Genomic DNA, 13,297 nt, shown 5'->3' with positions numbered 1-13,297 from the left:
GCTATATTTATTATTACGCTTCTTCTGTCATTGGAGTCTATGGCAGCCCCTAGAACCGTATGGTAAAAAGTTGTGAAATTTGGCACACTCATTAAGCACAGTCCCTTCTTTATATTCACCAAGTTTCATGTCTTCCATTGGAGTAATCTAGCGCCACCAACTGGTCAAAGTTGGACTTGTGTTTACACACGTAACTTTTGAACCGTATGACCGATTTTCAAAAATGAGGTACTGTTGGATTCCCTGGATCAAGACGAGTTCAACGCACACCATGGCGTCAATTTCCGGTTATACAGATTTTCTGCCATTTTGAATTTTGTGAAAAAACGTTTTTTTTGCTTCTCTTCCCTCAATTTTTGTCAAATCTTCCCCAAAATTGGCGAACATCATCATCAGACCAACCCTCACAGAAGTTATCAAAGGATATTCGATTTTCAAAACCGTTTGTCCGGTACAGCCAATCAAAATCGGCAACAAAGCAACCAAACAGGAAGTTGAATTATATCTCAGCTAATCTTTGAGAAATCAACACCAAACTTGGTATGATGACTCGGAACCCTCTTCTGATGCTGTCCAATGAATTTGGTGTCATTTCATTACTGGGCGTGGCCGCAGGAAGCAGAAATGTGTTTAGGCCAATAACTGTTGATTTGTTTGCCTTTATTAAGTGATTCCTTTGTCTCATGGTATCTTGGGACGTCCCGTGTGTGACCCATCATCATTTGTGATAATAGCCGAATTAATGCGGCCGCCATTTTGAATTAATTGAAAAACGTTTTTTCTTTACTCCTCCTACACATGTTGTCCAATCTTCACCAAATTTGGCAGATATTATCTTCAGACCAAGCCTCACAAAGGCCTTCACATGATTTTTTGATTTTCAGAACCGTTTGCCCGGTACAGACAATCAAAATTTGCCATAAAGCCAGCAAACAGGAAGTTGGGTCGTATCTCAGCAAATCTTTGATGGATTCACACCAAACTTGCTGCATGAACTCGGAACCCTGTTCTGAGGATTTCTAAAGTGTTTTATGGGTCATTTGACTGCTTGGCCACCACATTGCTGCTTGCAGCTATATTTATTATTATTACGCTTCTTCTGTCATTGGAGTCTATGGCAGCCCCTAGAACCGTATGGTAAAAAGTTGTGAAATTTAGCACACTCATTAAGCACAGTCCTTTCTTTATATTCACCAAGTTTCATGTCTCCCATTGGAGTAATCTAGCGCCACCAACTGGTCAAATTTGGACTTGTGTTTACACACGTAACTTTTGAACCGTATGACCGATTTTCAAAAATGACGTACCGTTGGATACCCTGGATCGAGACGAGTTCAACGCACACCATGGCGTCAATTTCCGGTTATATAGATTTTCTGCCATTTTGAATTTTGTGAAAAAACGTTTTTTTGCTTCTCCTCCCTCAATTTTTGTCAAATCTTCCCCAGAATTGGCACACATCATCATCAGACCAACCCTCACAGAAGTTATCAAATGATATTTGAATTTCAAAACCGTTTGTCCGGTACAGCCAATCAAAATTGGCAACAAAGCAACCAAACAGGAAGTTGGATCATATCTCAGCTAATCTTTAAGAAATCAACCCCAAACCTGGTGTGATGACTCGGAACCCTCTTCTGAGGCTGTCCAATGAATTTGGTGTCATGTCATTACTGGGCGTGGCCGCAGGAAGCAAAAATGTGTTTTGGCCAATAACTGTTGATTTGTTTGCCTTTATTAAGTGATTCCTTTGTTTCATGATATCTTGGGACGTCCCGTGTGTGACCCATCATCATTTGTGATAATAGCCGAATTGATGCGGCCGCCATTTTGAATTCATTGAAAAATGTTTTTTCTCTACTCCTCCTACACATGTTGTCCAATCTTCACCAAATTTCGCAGAGATTATCTTCAGACCAAGCTTCACAAAGGCCATCACATGATTGTTTGATTTTCACAACCGTTTGACCGGTACAGGCAATCAAAATGTGCAATTAAGCCATCAAACAGGAAGTTGGGTCGTATCTCAGCAAATCTTTGATGGATTCACACCAAACTTGCTGCATGCACTCGGAACCCTGTTCTGAGGATTTCTAAAGTGTTTTATGGGTCATTTGACTGCTTGGCCACCACATTGCTGCTTGCAGCTATATTTATTATTATTATTCTTAGGACTGGGTGTCTATGGCAGCCCCCATAAGCGCTTGGTTGAAAGTTGTGAAATTTGGCACACTCATTGGGGACAGTCCCTTGGTCCAATTCACAAAGTTTAATGTCCCATACTATGGCACTCTAGCGCCACCAATGGGTCAAAGTTGGAGTTGTGTTTACACATGCAACTTTTAAACCGTATGTCCTATTATCAAAAATGCGGTACCATTGGATTCCCTGGATCAAGCCGAGTGCAATGCCCACCATGGCGTCAATTTCCGGTTATATTGATTTTCTGCTATTTCCGCTTTTATCAAAAACCTCTGAAAGCCTACTCCTCCTACAATTTTTGTCAAATCTTTTTCAAAATTACCAGATATGCTCTTCAGACCAAGCCGCACAAAAGTTATGGTAGAGCATTTTGATCCCCACAACCGTTTGTCCGTGACAGCCAATCAAAATCAGCAGAATAGCCACCAAACAGGAAATGAAGTCTTATCTCAGCAGTTGTTTGAGGCAGTGACACCAAATTTGATATGCCTACTCGGAACCTTATTCTGAGTATGTCCTCCAAAAATGGTGTCATGTGGCTAAAAGGGGGCGTGGCCGGAAGCATAAACGTGTTTTGGCTAATAACTGTTGAAGTGTTTACCTTAATAAAGTAATTTCTTTGTCTGTTAATGTCTTGTGAGATATCAAGCTTGACCATTGATAATATTTCATAACAACCGAATTGACGCGTCCGCCATTTTGGATTTCATGGAAAAGTGTAAAAACCTTCTAAACGCCCCAAATGTTGTTCAATGTTTACTAAATTTGGCACAGATGATCTTCAGACCAAGCTTCACAAATGTGTCGGATGGATTTTCCATTTTTGAAACCGTTTGTTCGGTAGAGACGATCAAAGGCGCCGGCGAAGCCGCAAAAGACACGTGAGAGCGTAACTCAGCAACCATTTGTGCGATTGTCACCAAACTTGGGTTCCATCGTCCCCACGAGGAGCAGAGGAGGCCTGTGGTGTTATACCAGAAAAAAATAATAATTGAACACTCAGTACTCTTGAACGCAAACAGATATTTCAACCAAACTTGGTGTGTTGCATGAGTGCAACAGGTTGCTGTGACTTAATTATTGCGCAAGTGCTATGGAGGCCTTGTCCTTCTCTGGACTGCTTGGCCCCTCCATTGCTGCTTGCAGCTATATTTATATTTGTTTTTCTTGCTTCTATCTCTCATTGAAGGATGAATTTGGATGGAGGTCTAGATGGAGTGATATGGAGGGGATGGAGTGATATGGAGGGGTGATTGTCATTGTTTGACAATTATTCAAAACAAACAATGTATATCTTGAATCTGCCCTGAGAGTCAACATTGTGTCTTGCCTCTCTAACATTACACATTTGTGGTTGAGATTGAGCGACTGCAAAAACCATAGCAAATAGAATAGAACTTCACTTTTCCAGAACTTTGTGGTGTCAGACACATCCAAAATGTAGCATGCACACAGGCATGTGCAGTATTTACAGAAATATGAAAGATTATCTGATCCACTGATGTGATCAATGTTTTGAGTCATGTCCAATACAAAACATCATCTAGCATGCCCATCCACACCAAAGGAAGCATCCTCATGCAGCCTATCCATCATAGAGGTTCACCACCAGCAGCAGAGAAGGAAGCGGTGGATCCTCCGCAGCACCACCATCCCACATTACTCAAAGAAAATGTTTTTGTCATGATGACATTAAATACATTTAAGTATAACAGATTAGAGTTAAACTTTTATTTCCTCAGATAACTTTGATATTTCTGTATAATAGAGCATAAAATACAATTATGAAACGAATCACAGAATACGTACATTGCATAAGTATTTTCACAGAACCCTGTGTGTGTGTGGAATTTAATTATCTGCAGAATGAATCAAGGATTTACTTATGTTTAGTAGTTGTATTCCCAACAGATGTGATTACATTTCGTTAAAGGCACTAGAGATATTTCACAAACACAAGTCTTGCATGTGCTTTTATTTTTTCCAGATGGGAGTGCATGATGAAGGAAAGTAAGGGCAGCATCATCGAGACTTCTACACTTCATGTAGGCAAACTGGAGTTGATCTGCCAGATACTGGATTGTCTCCTGTAGTTACAAAAGTATCAGACATTCAAAATTCTTCATCATCACTGATGTAAGAGCTACATGTTGGAAGTAATTGGGAAGCCTGGGTCTGCTCTTCTTTGGAACAAGGCAGATGGCAGAGGTCTTCCATAGAGCTAGAACTGTGTGTTCCAGCTCCTCCAAGGACCAGTTGAACAGTTCACAGAAGACAGGGCCAGTTGTTTGTAGCAGGTCTCCAGGAGCTTGTAATTACTGATGTTATCAGGACATCATGCTTTGTTGACTTTGGCTATTTGGTGAAGTTAAGCCCTCTACAACGAGTTCAGAGTATCTGCAAAGGTGCCACAATCCTAAAGGCTCATGTTGCAGGGTGTACATTGGTTCTCTGTAGTCCCACAAAACTTTTAAGGCCACTCCAGACATTGATATATTTTCCACCTTTTATTTAGGCTATTTTAGCTTCCTTAATTTGCTTAGGCCTACTTCATTTGATCACATTTATATATTTTCCACCTTTTCTTTACACTATTTTATCTTCCTTAATTTGCTGACTTAATGTTATTAAATTACACTGGATCTTGACATCTATGAAATATGCTAATCTTTTCAAGTTGTATGTGATTTTAATTTCTTTAATTATCCAATATTTATTATTCCAACATGTTTTCAAATATTATACCTTTCTATGTTATTAGAACATTTTCAAATGTTATACTTTTCTATATAATTGTGTCATCAAACATCATCACGAGTTTTCCTTGTTTCTTGCCTCGCAAACCATTCAAATAGTAACACTGCCTTTCAATTCGCTAGGTGGCGCTGTCAGAGTCCTAGAACTGCAGTCCTAAAACTGCAGCTCTCCGGGGCCTCCGTGGTCTCCGGCTTTGCAGGTTCATACTATTGGGTTGACCACCTGTCCCTCTTTGCGCTGTATCGCACAGCATTTTCAATATGCGACGTGCGGGACAAGGGGTGAAAATGCTGTGTGACACAAAGCAAAGCGGGACAGGTGGTCACCCTAGTGTCAAGGAGCAGGATGAGTCTGTGAGAATTTGGAGCGGGCACACTGTGGAGCAATTCACTTGAATTCAATAATATATTGACATACCAAGGTGAAATAGTTTATGGTACTTCAGAGTGATGTCGTTTTGAACCCTATTAGTTTTGAAAAACAAATCAAAATTATGTTTGATTTAACAACACAAAGTTATTGAGGCAATGTGTACATTTACATAAATACACTTCTTTCAGCCATTTTGTATAGCATTTCTTTTTAAATTTGACCCTTTATGAAAACATGTATTCTACACATCTGGAACCAATTTCAAGTTGATTGGATCAATGGTTCATAAGGAGAAGGGTTTTGAAGGTTGTACCAAATTTGGACAGTACAAGACAATTCATATGTCTTGACAATATGGGTCCTTGAGGCTTTTTTGTTCCCCATGAGAAATAAGGCATGCATACCAATTTTCAGGCATTCTGGAGTAATGGGGCGCTGGGGAAATCAAATGGTCTGCAAGTTTTGATCCAAGAAACCCAATTAAATTGTTTGAGATGCAACAATATTGTAGAAAGGCCACAGTGGCACATGCAGAAAACAAAAGCAAATGCAGTAACTTGGTAATTATTTTGTAGATTTGCCTTGTGATTAATTGAATTAATTTGCAATGTTATTAAATATCAATTTCATTGAAGCTTACTTTGACCATTCTTGCTCTGATTTAACAGTCAAATTACTCAAATTCTAGTAGGTCAATATTAATACACCAGTTTTAGTTTACCCCTCTTCCATTATATTAAGGGGCATAGTTTAGCTTTATGGGTCAACATGAAAAAAATACAAAAACTTTACCGTAGAAAATATGCGGAAGTATATGCCATGTAGAAATAACTCAAAATATAAATGAGAGAACAACGGTTGTGATCGCCGAAGGCTTGAGCACACCCAATAAAACGCAGACACCTGCAACTGGCATGCACTGTATGAATGGGCAACGGTATTAAGCTACACAGCTACATAGGTTAACTGTGCAAAACGTCCATAAAATTGCTTCAGCTTATTTTCCTAAACTCAGTATAACTATGGCATAAGTATGTGTCTAGCTAGCTACTTCAACCATTTCTAAACGAGATATTTTAAAAACATTTGCTAAATCTTGTCAAACAAGATTTTTCATCTAGCTAGTTAGCCTTATGTTGCTAGTTAGCCCCAACCACCCCCAATTATCTAGTTAGCTAGCTACTGTAGCAAACATTACGAACAACATCAAAATCTATATTCTTGACATTTTATACTTTTCCAATTTGTAACACGTTTTCTAATAGGTTTGTGCAACATTGAAGTCAGAGAAGTACAGTAGCGTTAGGGGTCTTTGAAAAGTTGAGTATTTCTGCCATTTCGAATGGTAGCATTGCTATTTAAGTTAAATAAAATAATCAAACCCAAGTTATGTCAGATAATTCTACTTGAACATTACATTGACAACACAATTAAATTATAAGTCGATTATGGTAAACTCTTACTTTATGAATGAATCCAGGGCAAAGCAGAATGTTCTGTTCTCCTCCTAGATTTGGCGCCTGTCTCTGGCAGCTTAGACGAGCACGCGCCAAAACTAAACTTCCGGCTCTCCATGCGTTTCTGCTTAGTTACGCTTTACTGCGAAATAACATTTAATTTTTACATAAGCTTATGAAGCATAATCGTTTATCAGTCTTAAATGTTAACTAAAACCAATATTATCGAGTACAAAGGAGAAACACATTTTTAAATGTAGAATTTACACCAACAATCATTTTTTTCAGTGTACTTTACATTCTATTATGCTTTTATATTATATGTATCAAATAGTTTATAAATTATTATAATACGGGTGGATGAAATCAAGCATTCTGATTGGTTGAGAGGGAGTTCCGGGGTGAGCATTATTACATTTACATTTATTCATTTAGCAGACGCTTTTATCCAAAGCGACTTCCAAGAGAGAGCTTTACAAAGTGCATAGGTCACTGATAATAACAACAAGATAGCCCCACAGCATTGCGGGTAGTCAAAAACAAGAAGTACATATTGTGAACAACCAAAAAAATAGTGCTAAAGGGAAGAAACCATAAGAGCATGCAGTTAAACAAGTTAAAATTACACAACATAATCTCTAAGTGCAGGTGTACCTGTAGGAAAGCAATAAAAATAGGATTAACTAAAACAGAATACAACAGTTTAAATCAGCTACCACTAACCAACAAGAGCAACAGTCTAAGCAAGAGTCATTGTGATCCTTGAGGAAACTAGCGTTGGGTGCCGCAAACCATTCCTAAGTACCATTGTACTCCCGGAACAAGTGCGTCTTGAGCCTTCTCTTGAAGGTGGAGAGACAGTCCGTGTCTCTGATGGAGGTGGGGAGTTGATTCCACCACTGGGGTGCCAGGCGTTGGACGGTTCACGCCAACGGCGTTATTAAGGGATAATGCCCAACGAAGTGGGCATTATCCCGTTGGCGTGAACCGTCCAACGCGCAGCAGATTATCGGTTATATTGGACACCTCGAAAGGTTAGCCAACTCGGATATTTCTAGTCCGCTTAGCTCATAGAACCAATACCGGCTTTCCTTTGGCTGAGCTATTAGCCCAAAAGCTAACGTTATGCTAGCAGGATTCAAAGGCAATAACATTGTGTACGGTTGACAAACAGTAAATATGTTAAATATGAAGTTTGACAAGGAGATTTGCTAGCTAACCAGCCATGTCACTGTCCCAAAATCAATACTAAGACTTTCACAAAAGTATAGGCCGTATACTGTATATGCTACAGTACTGTAATAAACGTGGGTTTGTTCTTGGAGCAGGAAATTACTGCCAATGTGTCAGACTGAAAGAACACAGGTACAAGATTGTAACAATATAACAAGGTCTTTATTAAGTCAGGACAAGGGTTCTTTAAAACTCATAAGCTGGGGTGGAATCAGACCTGCAAACTTGTCTCTTTTCGGCGACAATCGCCGTTTTCTTGGTCAATTGGATCATTAACATGAATAGTGTAGAACCAGAGAGTTTTTTATTGGGGGGGGGGGGGGGGGGGGGGGGGGGGGTAGGCTGCCCTTCTTCTGCATGCCATGCGGCTTAGGATTGCGAAACATTATTGGATAATTCTTATAATTGACATTTCTCGGGGCCAATCGGAATCTTAGCACTTTTTCTCTTGGCCAATCGGAATCTTAGCACTTGCGTAAGAATCTTTAAGCACACAGCGTCAACTGTTACTTGCACTGGCCATTGCCTACCGAAGTTGAGATAGCCAATGTCGTTAGTGATGCTAGCTAAGGTTAGTTTGCTAGCTGTATACAACATTTCACTGGGGCTTGCAGCTGTGTGTTTAGCAAGTCGCAGTATTTCCAAGCCATGATAGTTTAACTGAGATGACGCAGTAGATACGACGTGCATATATGTGCTAGGCTGGATAGAACTACTGGATAGGACTGCGAACGCTCGCCATCCGTCTCCCAGAATGCTCACGCTTCGACTAGCCTACCTCTGTCTCGACCCAGTCCCCATTTTAACCACTCCTCTATACCCCCTATAATCAGCCACACCTGCAACCACTAATTAAATGAGCCCGCAGCTCATTTCCATTACAGTACGACTGCAGCCTGTGGAGCGAGTTGAATAGCAAATGGATGTGACATGACCGCATCAAAGTCGACATATTCTCCTAACAGTAATTATGATTTGACAGTATGTTTAACAACATGACTAGCCAGCTATAGAGCCATGTCATTGTCACCAAATAAAATCTAGATTTTTAAAAAGAAAATAATCGGCCATGTGTAGAGTTGGCCGCAAGCCTGTCTGAAGTAGATTGACTAGCGAGTGAAAAGCGAATGGGATGTGAGATGAGCGGTTTCGTGACACTGACACAGTACATTCAGAAAGGTAACATTTTCAAATAGGTTAAAATAAATATTTAAGTCACTCATTGTTGTAAATTACAAGTTAGCTTCTTGTTAAAGTCTTTCAAAGTTGTAAATGGAGGCTTTGACTCCGTCACTGTGGTTATGGTTACTTATTTCAGACACTTTGTACAGGTTCATATACTATGTTGCCAGCGGAATAATTTAGAACGGTGAAAAGACAGTTTTGCTGCAATGACACAGTAGGTGTCCGTTATCACCCGATAATGGACACCCCTGCAGCCAATCAGAATCGAGTATTCACCTAGACCATGGTGTAATGAGCGATAAAGTACTGTACGCCTTTTTACATTTACCTTAAAGGGGAAAGTTCCATATAAGTGCGCACTCAAAATAACTAAAAGGCTGCCGAAGAAAAAAACTTGTGTACTCGTGTTTAGCAGTTTATTGGTTTGCAACCTAGACTAGTAACATTCGGTAAATTTTTTGCAATAATATTGCACTGTCCTGTGCTATCAGTGCTAACTAGCTGGTCTAGCTACTGAAACGTTGCACGGAAGCTCAGGTCTAGTTAGCTATCTAGCTAGTTACAAGTTCACATCTGCTAGCCATTAGTTGCTGACTAGATTAGGCAACTTTTATAAAATGAGCAATGTGAATGAATGAGATGGTGCGAGATAGCTAGGCTAACAAACGTGAAGTTTACAATGCTGTTTGTCCGTTGCATAGCAACAGCCACACGTACGGGACTATTTTCTCTCGGTTACTGAAATGCGATACGCAACGTTTGTTGGCTATAACTATTTTGTGTTGAAAGAGATTAGTATTTATTTACTATTTATAATTTCGCTGGTAACCGTATTAAAAAAGTGACTAGAAAAGGCTGTTCCTGCGAAACAGCAGTGAGACTGCAGAAAACCTGAATGGGGATAGCTGACCATGCTAAAAAAGCCGAAAATAGTGAACATTTAGTAGAAAGTTATAAGCTGAATGTCTTGTGAACATTTCAAAAAGGTTGAATGGTGTCTCCAGCTGAAAGTATGCTGAAGTAGTTAAGTTTGAAAAAGGAGGACGCTTTTTTATTGATTTGAAAGGATTAACCATTATTTTTAAAGGAGAATAATTTGCACAAAAACCTTAATATTTAAAAAAGTATAAAATTGAGAAATACCAAAACAAAAAGCACATATCTCCTAAAGGAGATGAACGTTTTTTTGAAAGACGTTTTTTGATTTTTTTTTTATTGCTGAAAATACAGAATAATGAGAAAATACCCGCAAGCTGAAAGCTGAAATAAATTCAAAAAATGTGTGAGTCCCACAAAAGAGGCAGTGTGGAAGCCACGGTGATGGTGCAGCTATGATTGCCAACGCGCTGAGGACAGAGAATAACAGAAATTAAGATAGAATTCACACCTCAAAAAAGTTAACCTAGGCGCAAAACTGTACGTCCAATCCAAAAAATACGATTATTTTCCGAGATATTCCGGCAGTCAGAAATAGACTCAGTTTCGAAAACGTGTCCCTTTTGGTTTCCTGGTGTGTGTTTGTTTGGTTGCCACGGCAATGGAGCAGCTGTGCTCGCTAACGAGCTGGGCAGAGAGAATAACCAAGATTTAGCTAACATCCACACGTCAAACAAGTTAACCTAGACGCAAAACTATACGTCCAATCCAAAAAATAAGGATATTTTCCGAGACCCAAGACTCTGCCAAAACCAGAGATATTCTTTATATGTCTGTGCAGTCAGAAATACGACCCTACCTGCAGTTTCCAAAACGTTACCCAATTCTGCTTTCATGGTGCTTGTTTGTTTGGTTGCCACGGTGATGGTGCAGCTATGATTGCTGACACGCTGAGGGCAGAGAATAACCAACATTTACCTAGCATCCACACCTCAAACAAGTTAACCTAGACGCAAAACTATACGTCCAATCCAAAAAATAAAGATATTGTCCGAGACCCAAGACTCTGCCGAAACCAGAGATGTCCTTTATATGTCTGTGCGGTCAGAAATACGACTCTACCGGCAGTTTCCAAATCTGGTTGTTTTTGCCTTTTCTGACAAATTTGTCACAAGATTTGCATTGAACTCTATGGGGCGAGAGTTGGACTTTGTTTCGCTTTCGTGGGGCTCTGAATAAATGTGTAAGTCTGTTGGATTCTACAGACAACTGTCTACGACCAGCACAAAATTAGCCATCTATTGATCCAAAAACGAAGCATGAAGAGCGAAAATTGTGGCAATGCTGGCAAACTAGAAATCTGAACTGCATCAACAAAGCTAAGAGCATAAATAGCCTACAATGCGGGAGAAGTTGAAAGTTGAACTGTTAAACAGAAGAAGAGGTAGGCTAGATAGTTGTAACAATAACAGCTGAAATTATAGTTGGGATAGTAATATCAGTAGTAGATGTAGCTTATCATTGTTTGCGTTTACTCGGCTTTCTTAGTAGGATTCAATGTTTTGATTGAATGAAACATACAGCAGTAGGGCTGATACAGGAAGACACGGCGACACTTTGTTGCAGAAGAATGATGGTGCAAGTTTTGTCCGTGGAGCATACAACGATTAATAAAAAGAATAATGTAGATGTGTTTAAGTAATCGCATAACTAATTACTAGGGATGGGACGTATGGCACTGACGCATCGATGCTTGTGTTGCAAAACCAATACGCACAGTTTCGAAAAAGTGGTTTGGAGCTTGTGTGAAATGACGATGCCACGTGATTGATGACGTTCAATGCTTCAGACGTCACAAACTGGTTCAAAGTTGTGGCGCACTTCTAAACCTTAGAAGAGGGAAAGAAACCAGTGCTTGTCGTCTTAATAGGAGGCGAACACTACATTGGCAGAAGCGCAAACAGTTATTACTTAGAGTACATAGTTATTATTAGAGGACGATTAAAGAATTATCATTAGCAGACGAGAAGTAGGTATAGTTCAGCAGCAGAAGAGAAGTAGGTTATATCAGCAGAAAAGTATAGTTCATTAGCAGAAGAGTAGTACAGTTGAGAATTATTAGCAGAAGAGCAGAAAGTAAAAGACGATAGAGTATGGATGCTACCGGAGTAAGAGAGCGATTCCCCTGAACCCTGTTATGGTACACTGCCTTTTTATATTGCCCAACACACCCACACTGTCCCCACAAGTATTCCCCCGATTCACAATACATACCACAAATGTAAGGAATGAGACAGCTTTATAAGCAGAGTGGTTGTGTAAGCTACCACTCTGTATCAGCAGTAATTTAATACTTTCTTAATAATAAGAAAAATAAGCAGTTCTAAAGCAGCATTCCAACAATAGAGGGTTTTCACGGACATCACATTCCGGGTAGTAACCCAGATGCGCGGCCATCTTGGAGGCACTCGATGTAAACAACTCAACGGAGTACAACGAAAATAACGTAAATTCTACACTCTTTGGTACAACTGTAGCCATGTCTAAATGACCGAAAAGGTCACCAAAACATGTCCAAGATAATAACATGTAGGCTTATCTTATCTTATGAAACTAACTCAGATAGTGTACAGCAGTGGTCACCAACCTTTTTAGGCCAAAGATCACCGACCTTTGCCTTGGTGACCCGAAGATCTACCTATTGAGGCGTTGAGAGACAGAACAGACTCCAGACTGAACTTACAACTTAACTTTATATTTGGCCTTATTGTAATTGAATGAAATCAAACACTTTGTGAACATATGAACAAGAAAAAACACTTTTGCAATGAGCAGGCTGGATATGAACGGTTTTATTTATAAACTGAAGTTACAACACAACACTGACAAATTTCTCATGTGACAAGTCAGTGTGATGGCTGTGACTGAACACTGTCTGTGAGTGCCTTGTAGTTTGGCTCATAAGCAGAGACAGCCAGTCTGAGGCAGTCTGTGAGGTGTCTGTCAGTAAGCCGGCTCCTGTACTTGGATTTGGTGATTTTCATCTGTGAAAATGCCATTTCACAGAGGTAGGTCGATCCAAAGTAGGCACTCACTTTTAGTGCACATGCACTGAGGAGAGGAAACTTCTCTCGGCTGACAAGTCCCCAAAAGTCACTGTCCCTTGACCTGGCTTTCAGCTCAATGTCATTTTGCAAATCAAGCATCTCCATGTC

Source organism: Hypomesus transpacificus, unplaced genomic scaffold, assembly GCF_021917145.1.
Source record: "Hypomesus transpacificus isolate Combined female unplaced genomic scaffold, fHypTra1 scaffold_185, whole genome shotgun sequence".
Classification (NCBI taxonomy): domain Eukaryota; kingdom Metazoa; phylum Chordata; class Actinopteri; order Osmeriformes; family Osmeridae; genus Hypomesus; species Hypomesus transpacificus.
The sequence above is the reverse complement of the archived record's forward strand: the minus strand, read 5'-3'. Positions refer to the sequence as shown.